General features: G+C 40.5%; 1 long non-coding RNA gene across 1 annotated transcript; it reads right to left on the bottom strand.

Moving 5' to 3' along the window:
• Positions 1–877: 877 nt before the first annotated feature.
• On the bottom strand, positions 878–9,208 carry LOC138834498 (uncharacterized). The gene is made up of 3 exons (XR_011374149.1): positions 7,233–9,208; positions 3,902–4,093; positions 878–1,183 (listed from the first exon to the last, which is right to left on the bottom strand). It is a non-coding gene; the product is annotated as an uncharacterized lncRNA (long non-coding RNA).
• Positions 9,209–14,088: the final 4,880 nt, after the last annotated feature.

The raw sequence follows: 14,088 nt of genomic DNA, 5'->3' as shown, positions 1-14,088 counted from the left end.
ATTAAATCCCAGTGGTAGACTGCTGTGCTAACTGGGAGGAGTCTTTGGTAATGCCAGGGGTTTGAATACTGGTAATGAAGCAGAATATGAGGGGAGGGCATTTGCTAAGGATGTAACATCCTAGGCTCATAACAAATACATTGTAGTAGAATGCTAAGTGATGATCAACTGAGCATCAAATTTTATTTGTTGACTTCTTTGTTTTGTGAAGTCCAGGGATTTGAACCTAGAACCTGGGTGCTCTCCTGAGCATCAAATTTTATTTGTTGACTTCTTTGTTTTGTGAAGTCCAGGGATTTGAACCTAGAACCTGGGTGCTCTCCCTTAATTTTTTCTCAAGGCTAGTGCTCTACCAGTTGAACCACAGCTTCATGTCCATAATTTTATTGGTTAATTGGAGATCAGTCTTTCCAAATTTCTGCTTTGGGCTTGCTTCAAACCTGATCTTCAGGTATCAACCTCCCAAGTAGCTAGCATTCCAGTTGTGAGCCACCAGAGCCTGGCTAGAATCACATTTTAAAAGTATTCACTAGGTGAATCAGGCGTGTCTAGCTACTATTTGAGAACTTTGGTTCCAGTGGGTCATGTCAGATTTAGAATAACATCAGAATTTTTCTTCTTGTAACCTATAGCATCCAATATCGTTTTTCTTCATTGTACCTTTTTTTCTTACTTCACAAGCAAGCACGTCAGTGATGTTTTCCTTTTCTGAAGCAAGTTAGGTCCTTTCCCATCACTGAGGGATGTACTTGCTTTTCTTACTGCCTGGATTACCTGCTTCTAGTTAATTGCATGGATGATGGCTCTCAGGTTAACTGTCTCCTCCTCAGGGATATCTCCTCACATACCTGCTGTGAAATTGTTGCCACAAAACTACCAATGTCATGTCTCTGATTTATAGAAATTATCATTATGATTTCTGGTTTTCTTTTCAGCATGAAATTGATGAGGAGAGAGCCACATTCACTTGTTTCTCCAACACCTATAATAGTGCCTGGTCCTTAGTGCTCAGGAGCCTTGCATGGGGATCAGCCTTTTCCAGCTCAATTTATCCTAGCTTCTGGTCAGGACAGCTCTTGAAGCTGATGTCTGGTGGGTAGCAGTCATCCCTCTCATTCTTTGTGCCTTTCTGTGTTGTTGAGTCCACCTCAGAGCAAGATCAGTGCTTGACATCTATTTGCTGCTATGGAAAGATGGGTATGACATAATACAAGTTAGGGGAACTGTTTTGTGAAGCTGTGTGAAGAGACGCATCCCAATACAAGTTGCCAAGACAAGTGTTTCCCATGCTCAGGAGTGTATTCCACAATTCAGCATCCAAACTATCACCTACTCCCTGATGCACTCAGTGTATATTCCCATTTCCATTAAAAAAAGAAAAATTCAAGATATGCCTTTGATGATTTGTCATTGAATTACTGAAACAAAGTATATAATTTGGGGGCTGGGAAGGTGGCTCAGTGGTAGAGTGCTTGCCTTGCATGCATGAGGCCTTGGGTTTGATTCCTCAGCATCTCATAAGCAAAAAGAAAATAAGCCTGAAGTGGCACTGTGGCTCAAGTGGTAGAGCGCTAGCCTTGAGCTGAAGAGCTGAGGGATAGCTCCCAGGCCCAGAGTCAAAGCTGACAACCGGACCCCCCCCCCCAAAAAAAAGTATATAATTTTATGTATTTGTAAGTCTTTGTCCATCTCTCTTGAGCCCTGGGCATATTTCTATGTGTTTGAAGCTTGGAAAGGGAAATAAGGTTTATTTCAGGATAGTCAAAAACATTTTGGGAGGGATACCAACTTTCCATCTGATGTTCTACAGATGGCCATCTTGGCACAGAAACTAAGTAGAATGTCATAGCATAAGAGACTTGTCCTGATTTCTACTGACTTTCCTCTGGGGTCACAGAGAGTGATCCTACTGCATATGTGTCCCTTGGCTACACTCGAGGGACCAGGTCTCCTCTGAAAATCTAATGGCATGGGAGTAAGAGAAATAAAAACACAGAACCCAGCTTCTCACATTACTAGGATTACAGGCCTGAGTCTCATATACTAACTCATAACTGCCTTTTTATATATCGTGTAGCCGGTTTCATTATATTCAACTCATAGACAGATATACAAATATATGTTTATATTTATTCATCTATTTATAATCAGTGTTATATCTAGAAACACAAAAATATATATTCATATAACTATAATGAAAGTTATATTACCACTTTCCCCAATAATGATTTACACTAATATTATGTGAAAAAAATACTTACGATTGAAAATGTTAAAAGCCCTTGTAGTATGAAAAATCGTATTCGATCTTATACATCATATAAAATACTATATAAAATGTAATGAATATAGCATGTATTTCCATATATCTGATTTAATTGCTTCCTGATTTTGTGTTTGTCCATTTATGTAAGCCTTGTTTCTTCTATTGATGATGGCTTATACTTTCCAGTGTCGATATTTCCTATGTATTTTGTCAAATATATTCAGCCCTAAGTAGATTTTTTATGCTAATGGAGCCAAATTTTTCTTCAATATTTCCCAAACCACAATGAATATGTATACAGACTTGAACTCACTGTGGGAAGAAAGTCCCACATACCACTATAAGTATTGTAGCATTTGTCCCAATTGACAGAACAGCTTTCTAGATAATCTGATCTGGTATGTCCTAAAGCTTTTGTAACCACCTTATCACCCCATGCAGGCATGGTCTGGCTTCCTTGCAACTCCCTGTGCACTTCACTGATCCCTTTATATCCAGTAGGCTCCCTTGTGCAGCCTGCAGTTACTCTGTATTTTCCCACACACAGAACACATGTGCATGGTGCTTTACATTGTAGGTGAAAAAAAAAACACATTTAAGACTCATGAATTGTATAATATAACATAAACATTGACATTTTAATAACGTTAGAAAAATAAGTAGAATGATCATTTTACAACAATCAGGACCAAAAAGAAACATAAAGATTTTCTAAAGAAGAGGGGAAGCAATCTCTAAATCTGGATTGTCTTCTAAGTTGCCTTCAGACACAAATTCGGCCTCAGACTCCTCAAAGGGATCTACTTCCTCATTAAAGGCAGTATTTTCTTCCTGAGGCTAGGGAGGGACAGATTCTTATTTCTCAATTGGAAATTGGATCTCCAGCAGCAGGACAGATTGTTCTGGATATTCTGTGAGGACAGAATCCCTTTCCTCAACTGAATCTAGACTTTGAACCTAACTTATGACTGGGGTCATTTTCCATTAGCACATATTTACCCTGCACTCCAAGACCAATACTTTTTTACTGGTTTGGATGTGATCTAGGCGAATTGTGAACATCAATGGAAGATATTCTGGACCATCTTCTTCCTTGGTGGTATGTGAATGTACACCTATATCACATTTGGAGTTCAGAACCAATGGGATGTCTACAGGACTCAAAACTACTTGAGCCTTTCTACACATTGAAAAATCCTCTATGTTCACATGCTTTCTGGAGTCCAGTGTTGGCTTCCAATCTCCATCAGTCACCATAGGCGACATCACTGATGGGTTCTTTAGCTGGAATTCAGCAGCAAGTTCTCTACAGTGACACAAACATAGGTACAGGAGTCTTAGAGTAGACTCTAGAAGTTAAAGTGTGACTAAACTTCTATGAGGATTTAACAGGAGAAGCTGTAGAACTTGAGTTTGGACTGAACACTGATGAGAAGGTAGGGTGTTTCTAATGAGTGGTTATGTCCAAGTTCTTTTAAAAAGGGAACAGACATTACTCGGCATAGAACATCCATAAAAGGACATTTTGCCAAGCTGGGTAGTACAAAGGGTTCTTGGACAAGCAGGCCCATCCCTTGATACCTAGGTTCCATCCCTACTCACAAGCTCTAAGGCATCTAAACAAGGACTACTTACTCTTTTTCTTGGTCTCACGGGTCATGCTTTGCTCCAGCTGGTCCAGAAGGATATGTAAGCAGGACAGCAATTCTGAAGAGGGCATGTTGAGCTTGTCATACTGTGTAAGTTTTTTCAGCATGTCAAATTTCTTGTGCTCAAAAATCATCATGGTAGACGTCCATCCAAATAGTTAAGATGGAAAAATCGATGCTGTTGGCAAATTGTTGAAAGGAAAATGAGAGTCCGCCGTCTCCATCCTGAGCCTTCTACCACAGACCCTTTCTGGCATGACTAGAATGTTGGGAAGTGGGAAGAGACTCCTGGAAGCAGGATGCTCCTCACAACCCATTTCTAGAAATTTCTAATACAATCCTCCAAAATTCTCCCCGTGATGGGCAGAGAAAGTTGTTTCCCCACTGTATCTGACTTGCTAAACACAACCCTCCCTGTCATTGAGGGATTGTGGTCCATGCGAGCCTGGTCATAAACAGAAAACCCTGTCATAAAAATGGCTCAAGCAGAGCTGAGCTCAGGTGGCTCATGCCTGTAATCTTAGCTATTCAGGAGGCTGAGATCTGAAGATCCCAGTTCAAAGCCAATCTAGGTAGCAAAGTGTGTGAGACTCCTATCTCAATAAACCACTAGAAAACCAGAAGTGGCACTGTGGCTCAAACAGTAGAACATTCATCTTGAGTTGAAGAGTGCAGGAACAGTGTCCAGGCGCAGAGTTCAAGTCACATGACCAACAAAAACAAAAGTGACTAAAGCGAAAAGAGCAGGTGTATAGCTCACTTTGTAGAGCACCTACCTAAAATACATGAAGCCCTGAGTTTAATTGCTAGTATTGAAAGGAGGAAAGGATATGAAGGAATGGAAGGAAGAAAAGAAGGAAGGGAGGAATTTTGATTTAACCAAATACTGGAAAGATGTGAAGTATTAAATAAAGGTATTACAGGTATTTTATATGAAAAGATACTGATTGTTTACTAAAAGGCAAATTATAAAATGTGGAATTCAGGCTAAAATACACGTACAAATTTGTTTTTCTGTAAAGTGATACTTACATACTTCTTTTGTTTAAAAGTAGTAAATGAGTTTAAAAAAATCGAAGAGTTGTTAGAAATGAATCATTATTTCTTATCACTTTTTCTGCTACATTCACCATCTAAAAAATTGAAACAATGTTGATCAATTCAATTATTAATTTATTAATTTAATCTTTCATCTTTAGTGTATAGTCTATTGTACACATCATTTAATTATTTGAACCCTTTTTTTGTTTGTCTTTTGTCAATCATGGGTCCTGAACTCTGGGCCTGGGCACTGTCCCTTAGCTCTTTACCTCAAGGATATCACTATACCACTTGAACAACAGTGCCACTTCTGGATTTTCTGCTTATGTGGTACTGAGAAATTGAACTCAAAGGCTCATACATGCAAGGCAAGCACTTTACCACTTAGCCACCTTCCCAGCCCGAAACTCTTTATTTTTTCCTTTAGACATGGGGCTTGAATACAGGGCATGGGTGCTGTCCCAGAGCTTCTTTGCTCAAAGTTAGCACTCTACCATACAAGTTTAAACCATAGTGCCATTTCTTGTTTTTTAATGGTTAATTGGAAATAGCAGTCTCATGGTAACTTTTCTGCCCAGGGCTGGCTTTGAACCACCATCCTCATTTCTCAGCCTCCTGAGAAGGTAGGATTACAGGAGTGAGCCACCTGTACCCTTGTGCTCATTTTTTTTCTTTTAACTGTGATTTAAGTTTAGTTCCCCCACCTAAATACGTGCAAACTGAAATGCAAATTGGCTTTAAATAAACCACTAGTTGAGGATGCTGAGATTACAAATGATGGCAAATTGTTTTTAACATTTTTTAATATGTGAAGCTTGAACTGAGGGCCTGGTTGAAATCCCTTTTCTCTTGTGCTCAAGGCTATCACTCTATTAGTTTGGCCCACAGTGCCCCTTTTAGTTTCTTGGTAACCAGTTAATGAGATAATAGACTCACAGACTTTCTTACCAAGGTTGTTACTAATCCTCGATTATCACATCTCAGTCACCTGAGTTGTTATGATTACAGGCATGAGCCAATGGCACCAGTTTTTTTAAAAAAGCAACAACAGATTACTTTAGGGGAGGTTGGAGGAGGAAAGAGCTAGAGGCTAAACAAGCTCTCACATAGAAAATACTTGTACTGTTCCAGTGAAGAGTCCTAGGCCAGAGAATTACTAAGTGTGCCATCACAGTACAGAGAGTTTGGCCAGAGAGGGAAAATCCAGGCAAGGAGACAGATTTGAGCACTTGCCATTAGCTGCAGCTGCAGTGGCAGCAGCAATGGCAGCAGCCTCGCCGCCAAACGAACAACACAGAGTCTGGGACAATGGTGCCAGAAACAGCAGGTGACTGGATTCTTCTTAAAACCAAAAAGAGCTGACAAGTAGCAGGTATCTTCATCCTGCAGATCACAGACCAGGAACCAAGACTCCAGGGTGAGTAGAATACTGACATACTTACTCCTTCTCAGGTTACAGAGGAAAGAAGGCCACCCCTCCCGCCCTCACCCCCGGAGGTCTCCATATTTGATATTGAAAAGGCCCAGCTGAGGAGCTAGCTCCAGCTCAGGCCTTGGAAAAAAACAAAAGATTCATTTAGGAGGTCACAGGCACCTGACCTGACCTGCCAGGCTCAGCTCCTCCCTGGGAAAAGTCACCCAGCCCAAGCAGACAAAGCTCTGCCGTGAGGGGAGTGACTTTCTTCACTGGGTAAACAGAGCCAGAGGCTGCCCCTCCCTACAGCAGCCTAGACAATCAAGTGAAATTCAGTAAACATAAACCCTGAGAATGGCTCCAGGCTGGGCTCTGTGTCTCAGAAGCTACCCTTCAGGGAAAAGCTACAATTTGCTGAATGGCCTCAATTCTACCCAGAACCTAGCCTCATCACAGCCTCTTCAAACGAGAGGAAACAGCCATCTCCCTCTTGTGCGAAACTCAAAGCAGATCTCCCTCTCATTGAACTAGCATGGGAGGAGGATCACAAAATCCTGGGTAAAGCAGAGCATTTATCTGCCTGCTCAAACAAATTGACTTAAGAAACCAATCTAGCCACAGGCAAACCAAACACCACAAGCAGACAAGAGACTCCACCAAGAGACTTTGTACAGACACAATGAGATACAGGATCTTCCCATCTAATCCCGCCCCCCCCCCAAAAAAAGCTCTTTGTTGTACCTTTTTTGTTTTTTAGTTTTAAAAAAAATTGTTTTCTATTAATCTTTTTTTCTCCCCTCCTATTTTTTTTTATTTTAGGTGTATATGTGTGTCTGTGTGCTTTGTTTAAATCTCTACTGACCTTTTGGTCCTTTTTTTCTTGTTTTTTCTTTTTCATTCTTTTCATTTTTCTTCTGTTTCCTTCTTTTTTGTGTGACTTAATTGCTGGTCTGCTCATCCTCAGATATATGCCGTCACCGAATATTAGACTGAAAGACCCTAGTCCCCTAGTATACTTTCGTCAAGGGGCGGGCGCCCCAGAAACTCAGACTCCAGGCCGGGAGATGCAATAAGCAAGAGGAGTTTATTTGACATTTGTGCAAACAGATTCTCTGCCCCGGTCAGTCAGAAAGCCCCGAGCATCGGTTACAAGCCTTTTTAAAGGCAAAAACCCACAAGATTAACGCATAACACAAATCATCACGTGATTGGTTCATTTAAAGGTCACCATATACGCCAACAATCACTTTGCCATGCGGGAAATTTTGTAACAATCTTTGTAAAACAATTGGCTCATGGTTGGTTTAAGGGGGGGTTACATGGTTACAGGCCTATGATTGGTTGACATTTGGCTTAGCTTGGGGTCTTGCCAGGTGGTCGTTATCTCAAGGTCCTGCCTGGGGAATTTCTAAATGGGACCTGAGGAACACGTAATGTCTGTTCTTTATCTACAACCACTGACTTTGTCCTGGGGCCGGCATCTGGTCCCTGAAACTTCTTAACTCATTTCTGGGAAGGGAAGGTCAGTGCTAGCGTAAGCAAGTTTACATAAGCAGAATAAGCAGTTAGCAAGTTAGTAATGGTAATGGTCAATTTTTAATCTTTCATTCCCCACTTCTTCTCTGGGCTAATTTTAATCTTAAAATTCAGGGTGTCTCTATATTATCTTGTGGGGTGTCAGTTGTTCTCAGTGCTTGGTATTGAGATCTCAGAACTAATAAATGGACTGCGCTGATTTTTTTTCTTTTACCAAAGACACCAGTCTGTTGAGTATACAAGGTCCAATTGTAACAAAATTAACAGTACCAAAGGCCCTTATATTTTTTTCCCACCAGTCCTGACTCCGTGTATCACAGTTAACTTAATTTTATGCCAGCTGTACTTGTAAGCTCCAATTTTAAGACATACTCATACCATTTGCGTCATACTCATACCATTTGCTACATAAACTTTCTGAGGTTTGTCTTAAGGACAATTTAAAAATTTTTCCAATTCCTTTTCCAAGGCTTTCTTTACCATTTGCTACATACTTAAACTTTCTGAGGTTTTTCTTAAAGACAATCCTTACTTTTTAAAACCTTTCTTCTCAAAAGGGGATATTTTTTCCCCAATTCCTTTCTCAAAACTCTCTTTACTACCCTCCTCTTTGTTACAATTCCTTGAGCTTCTTTGTGGCTAGAGTTTAAAACTTCCCAATTTTTCCTGTGGCTTGTGAAACCAAGTTATCTCAGAACAACCTCAAGGTACCACTGGGCTGGAGAAGCTTGCTAGATTTTAAGGCTAAGAGTATTACTTCCATTGATAACACACTCAGGTTATTACCATACCAGAGCCAAACTAGGCTGTGACCATAGTGTGGATTTCCAGTCACTATGCACTGAAGCACCTAAGGCAAGCAAGCCAGTGATATCCTTGTCCCCAATATCTACTGTGGGAAGAGAGGGTTTCTGGATATCACCCAAAAGAATGTCCCACAAGATCTTAGATTTAGCTGCAGTCAACCAGGAAGCAGACACAGGTGATGGAATCAGGCAGGAGTTTCTCCAGGTGGCTGTCAGGCCATCGTCGAACATTACCCATTAGGGTATGCAGCATCAGCAGCAGCAGCAGTAGGGTCTCTCAGTGGCTCCAAGGGACTGTAACACCTCATGCTGGGCTGTAAATTCCTACACAGACTGGTTAAGGATACATTGCATAGGCTTGGCAGACTTTTATCGTGCTGTTTTTTTTTTAAATTTAATTTTATTTTATTTGTGAACATACTGTACAGAGGAGTTACAATTACATGGGCAGGATAATGCATACATTTCTTACCAAGCATTGCAGCCTCCTCCTTTGTTTACCCTTCACATCCCTTCCCAGCCTCCTCCATCCCCCCCAATCCCAATCCTTCTCCTTCCCCCCCTTTCCCCCCGCTCGCACCGACATTGTAAAGCTCGTTTTGGACATGAGTACTTGTACTTCTCATTGTTGCAACAGGTCCACCTGTATTCTTAAACAACTGGTTTTTCCCCATCTCCTCCACAAGTTATACTGACATCAAATATAGTGAAAGCAGGGGTTATACTGTGGGGGAGGGACATACAAAGCAACAAAGAGATAATCTTATAAATGCGTTAGAAACACATGCATGAAAGAAAAAAACATTAAAATACATATCTAAGGGTTCATTTTCCTGACATCACATTATCTGACCTTCAACTATGTTTATTGCAGCATTATTTACCGTAGCTAAGATATGTAACCAACCCAGATGCCCCTCAGTAGATGAATGGATCAAGAAAATGTGGTATATATACACAATGGAATTCTATGCCTCCATCAGAAAGAATGACATTGCCCCATTTGATAGGAAATGGAAAAACATGGAAAAAATTATATTAAGTGAAGTAAGCCAGGCCCAAAGAAACATAGATCCCATGGTTTCCCTTATTTGTAATATCTAGCATCCTGCTGCTTTTTAAGATCTTTAAACAATAGTCCAGGACAATTTACCAAAATCACAACTTTTTTATTAACCAGATATTTTTGTAAATAGACACAGAAGACTCATAAGGCTTAGTCTTGTAACCATCTCTGACAGATGCAGTCTCCATACCTTGCACACCAACAACTGTTAACACTATTTTTATGCCTTTTTTAAAAAAATTATTTTATCTATTTTGCCTCATTTTTTCAAAACTGACTCTGCACCCTTGATCTTAAAATGGGGGTAAAAGGGCGAAGGTCCATCTTCTGTAACTTCTTCAAGCTGACTTCAGGGGTGTTGATCTTACCTAGCCAGGAACCTATAACCTTAGCCTATTTTACAAATAGGCTATCAGGGTTAGATGTCATTAAGAACAATATTTAACTTTTGAGAACTGCACAGACCTTTTCTCCGGCTATAGCAGTGTAGCTTGTTAGCACTCTGGTTTGCAAAAACATCTTTCTAGATGGCTTAGGAATGTGATCTCTAATGATCCCAACAATGCCTAAGTTACCTTTGCAGGCCTTTAGACAGATATCAATAGAAATACTCTCTCAGGTTTACACAATTTTTCCTGAGCAGATGAACTTCATGTAACTAGTGTCAGCTCAATTAGAGCTGCCAATTAGAGCTTTTGGCACATAAAGGGGTTGAGATTTAAACTATCCCCCACATTTTATAACATTAGCCTTTTACTATCACAGAGGACTGGCAAGTTCCTGTCCCTTACAAGGTAGTCATGAACATTAGGCATGCTTACAAACTAGCTCCCATGACCTCCTGGCTCTGACCAGTTTTGAAGGGCCATGCACAATTGACTCTAGGATCTGACATTTTTGCCATCCAAGCAGTGGCTTACTGTCTGTGGATGCTCCTCCATTGCTTTTTTCCCAGGAGTGTCTTCTCCACATTGGGATAAATGCCTCATTGGCATTTCCCTTTAGCTGGTCTCTGGATCTGACCTCGGGGCCTGAATGCTGTCCCTCAGCTCTACAGCTCAAGGCTAGTACTCTGCCACTACGAGTCCCAAAGCCACTCTGCTTGCTCTTTCAGCACTCTGCTGGCTGAGTAGAGGTGACAGTCTCACACGGACCGTTTTGTGCCCGGGCTGGCTTTGAACTAGTTTGCAGATCAATGAGTCTTATAAAAGGCCACCTTACTCCAATTAAAAGCAACAAGGTGGTCAACATAGAAGTAGCTTTTAAGCATGCTCTTACCTGAAACTTTTTAAGAGTCAAAGTTACATCAAACAAACTTGTAAGAATCCTCTGTGCTTTGCTCTGGACTTTGCTGGAAACTTTAAAAAAAAAACCTATAAGAGCAAACTAGAATAGCAATCATTTTGATAATCTTAATTTTTTTTCTTTGTGTACATTGAGGCCAATGTTAAGAACAATTTTATATTTAAACTTTATATCCAAAAATCCATTTCCTATTTTTTTAAGTCTCCTTTAATCTTCTTTTTAATATTGTATACCTTAGTTTTTATTTGCATTTTGAAAAGATCCCTTAAAATCGTGAGGCCAAGTGTCACTCATTACCTCTTGGCTGCTTGTTTTACAACAGACACACATTAAGATTTTTAAACTCAAATGACAATTTTTCTTTAATGTGAAAATAACAATCATCATAACTGAAACAAAAAGCTAGACTTAACACCTTTATAACTTTTAAAGACATCCTAATTGTAGAACATAATTGAAAGTAAGACACATTATACAAATAACTTTTTAACCCTCTTTTTAAGGCCTTCCTAATTTTAATGTTAACACATCCAAGGGGAAGTTTTAGCAATACTAATCAGATCATCACATCACTCATTTTAACCATCATGTTTTCAGTGTCTATCTGCAGGGAAAAGAGAGAACAAAGATGGGCCACTCAGCCCCTTCTATGGAATGGGCACACACCCAATCCGACTCTTTAGGGTTAGATGAACTGCGTTTGTGCCAGCTTGCCCTCTTTCACCATGCGTGGACTCCTCCCAGGGCTTGTCCCACCATGCATGGCCAGGTGAACTGCACTTCTGCTTATTCACCCCTCACCCCTAAAGATAGGTCTTCTGTTGGCTTCTAAGTTTTTCCCCTTTTCTTATCTCTTGGTTTTCGAATGAAATACACAGTTTTTAGACTGACAGAACAAGTAACATCTTTGCCGGTGTTAAACTAACCTTTATATTTAAATTTTTAATATTTATCCCCAAGTTTTAGCCAAGGGAACTAGATCCCAAACAGCCAATGCATTTTTGTTAAGCCAGATAACTTGATTACAGTATAAAAAGTCTTATGCATTTTAAAACATTAGTTTTCTAAAATAACAGATTTTCTAATTTGCAAGTTAAAGAATCTTTAAAGAGCCACTTAAAACAATGTGAAGATTTTTTAAACATTTTTCTTAATGTCCAAACCTCATAACCATTTGAACTTTTAAATTTAAACTCACCCAATTGTTACAGCATGCTGACAATTCTTATCTTTGAACACGTTCACAGACACACACAAAACACTCACACTCTGGTTTGCAAAAGCATCTTTCTAGATGGCTTAGGAATGTGATCTCTAATGATCCCAACAATTCCTAAATTACCTTTGCAGGCCTTTAGACAGGTATCAATAGAAACACACTCTCAGGTTTAACCTTTTGAATTTTTAAATTTAAACTCACCCATTGTTACAGCATGCTGACAATTCCAATGTTTCAACACGTTCACAGACACACACAAAACACTCACACAGATCTTAAGGCACGCAAAAATCAAAATCAGTCGTACGTACAACTTTTAAAGTTTTTAAACAAAAATTTAAGACAGTATTTCTTTTAAACTAGGTACCCTTGTTGGGCTTTATTTTCCCAGAGCTTGTTTGTCTAGCAAAGCAATTCACTAATTAGTCTCTTGAATCCCTTCTGTTGGAGGAGGGCTGGGGGAGGGGGTCACCTAAAACTAAACTGGACAGATTTTTTAAATCCAATTTTAGACAAGAGCACTTTACAAATTGTTACATTGTCAGTACTAGCTGAAAAAGTCCAAACCAGGCACACAGCCTTCTACACCCTCCCTGCCAGCAGCCTGAGGCTTGAAGGAAACCAAACTAGCCCAGCTGGAACTTTTATTCCCCCAGAGATGTTTAAATAAATAAATAACAAAAACACAGATAAACACAAAAACCAAGGATCCACATTTAAAACTGGTACCAATTCTAAAACAGAACTAGACAAGTACTGAAGGCTGAGTTAGGGACTAATGGGCCCCAGTTTATTCCTACAGGAACTCTGTGCTGCTCTCACTCAGCAAGCTGAATCCAGAGTCTGCTGAGTGAGCCTGCCACACTCACCCAGAACTTCCCTACCCCAGAAAACATAAAACAAACACACACACTAAAGTAAACAAGACAAACAAGTGGCCACAAAGACGAAATCAAGTCTCAGTGAATGGGGCAACATCTCACCACCATTCACTTACCAGGGGACTCAACTCCCCTACTCATGTCCGGAGGATTTTTCTTTTAGATATCTGCAGATGTTGACTCAGGGGCCTTCCAAGGCAGAGGAGAATTCCCAGTCATCTTGAGGCAAGGGAAAAGAAAAATCCCTAGCGGCCGTCCCTTCAGACTGACAGGTTCTCCCCCATGCTCAGACCCCCCCGAGCCAAGGCCCAAGGCTGAGATCTAACTGGAGCCACATGCAGGTGGTCAGTGGCAGCTTCATAATTGACAAACAAGCAAGTTACAAAAGCAGAACCAACAGTTGTTTTTTTTTTTTTTTTTCAAACGAACTAGGACAATGTCTCGGGGTGTCCTAGGAGTGGACTCACTTGTTGTCCCATCTCTATAGAGAATACAAAACACAAATTAAAAATGAGTAACACTAAACAGAGACAGACAAAACCACAGAGATAGACAGAACCAGACACTGCATGGCAACCGAGTGAATACAGATGAGGAAGGAAATTACAGATGGGAGTGGCTGGCCGCGCCTTAACTCCCCAGAACAGAGAGACACTCAGATCTCTTCCTTCATCCAGACAACCCTGGAGTAGGACTCCAGGGTGTGACCAGGTTACTGGGCACGTCTGCTTTTCCCTCTGGCCCAAATACAGATTCAGACGACCCTGGAGCAGGGCTCCAGGGCGGGACTAGGGTACTGGGCACCTCTGCTTTTCCCTCTAGTCCAAATACAGATTTGGATCCCAGAACGCAAAACGAAAGTGACAAACACATAAGACAAGAGTTCTATCTTACCTCCTGCCGGT

The sequence above is a fragment of the Dipodomys merriami genome, unplaced genomic scaffold, assembly GCF_024711535.1.
Source record: "Dipodomys merriami isolate MVZ:Mamm:240054 unplaced genomic scaffold, mDipMer1.0.p SCAF_217, whole genome shotgun sequence".
Taxonomy (NCBI): Eukaryota; Metazoa; Chordata; class Mammalia; order Rodentia; family Heteromyidae; genus Dipodomys; species Dipodomys merriami.
Note: the sequence above shows the minus strand (reverse complement) of the source record. Positions and strands in the feature narration are given on the sequence as shown.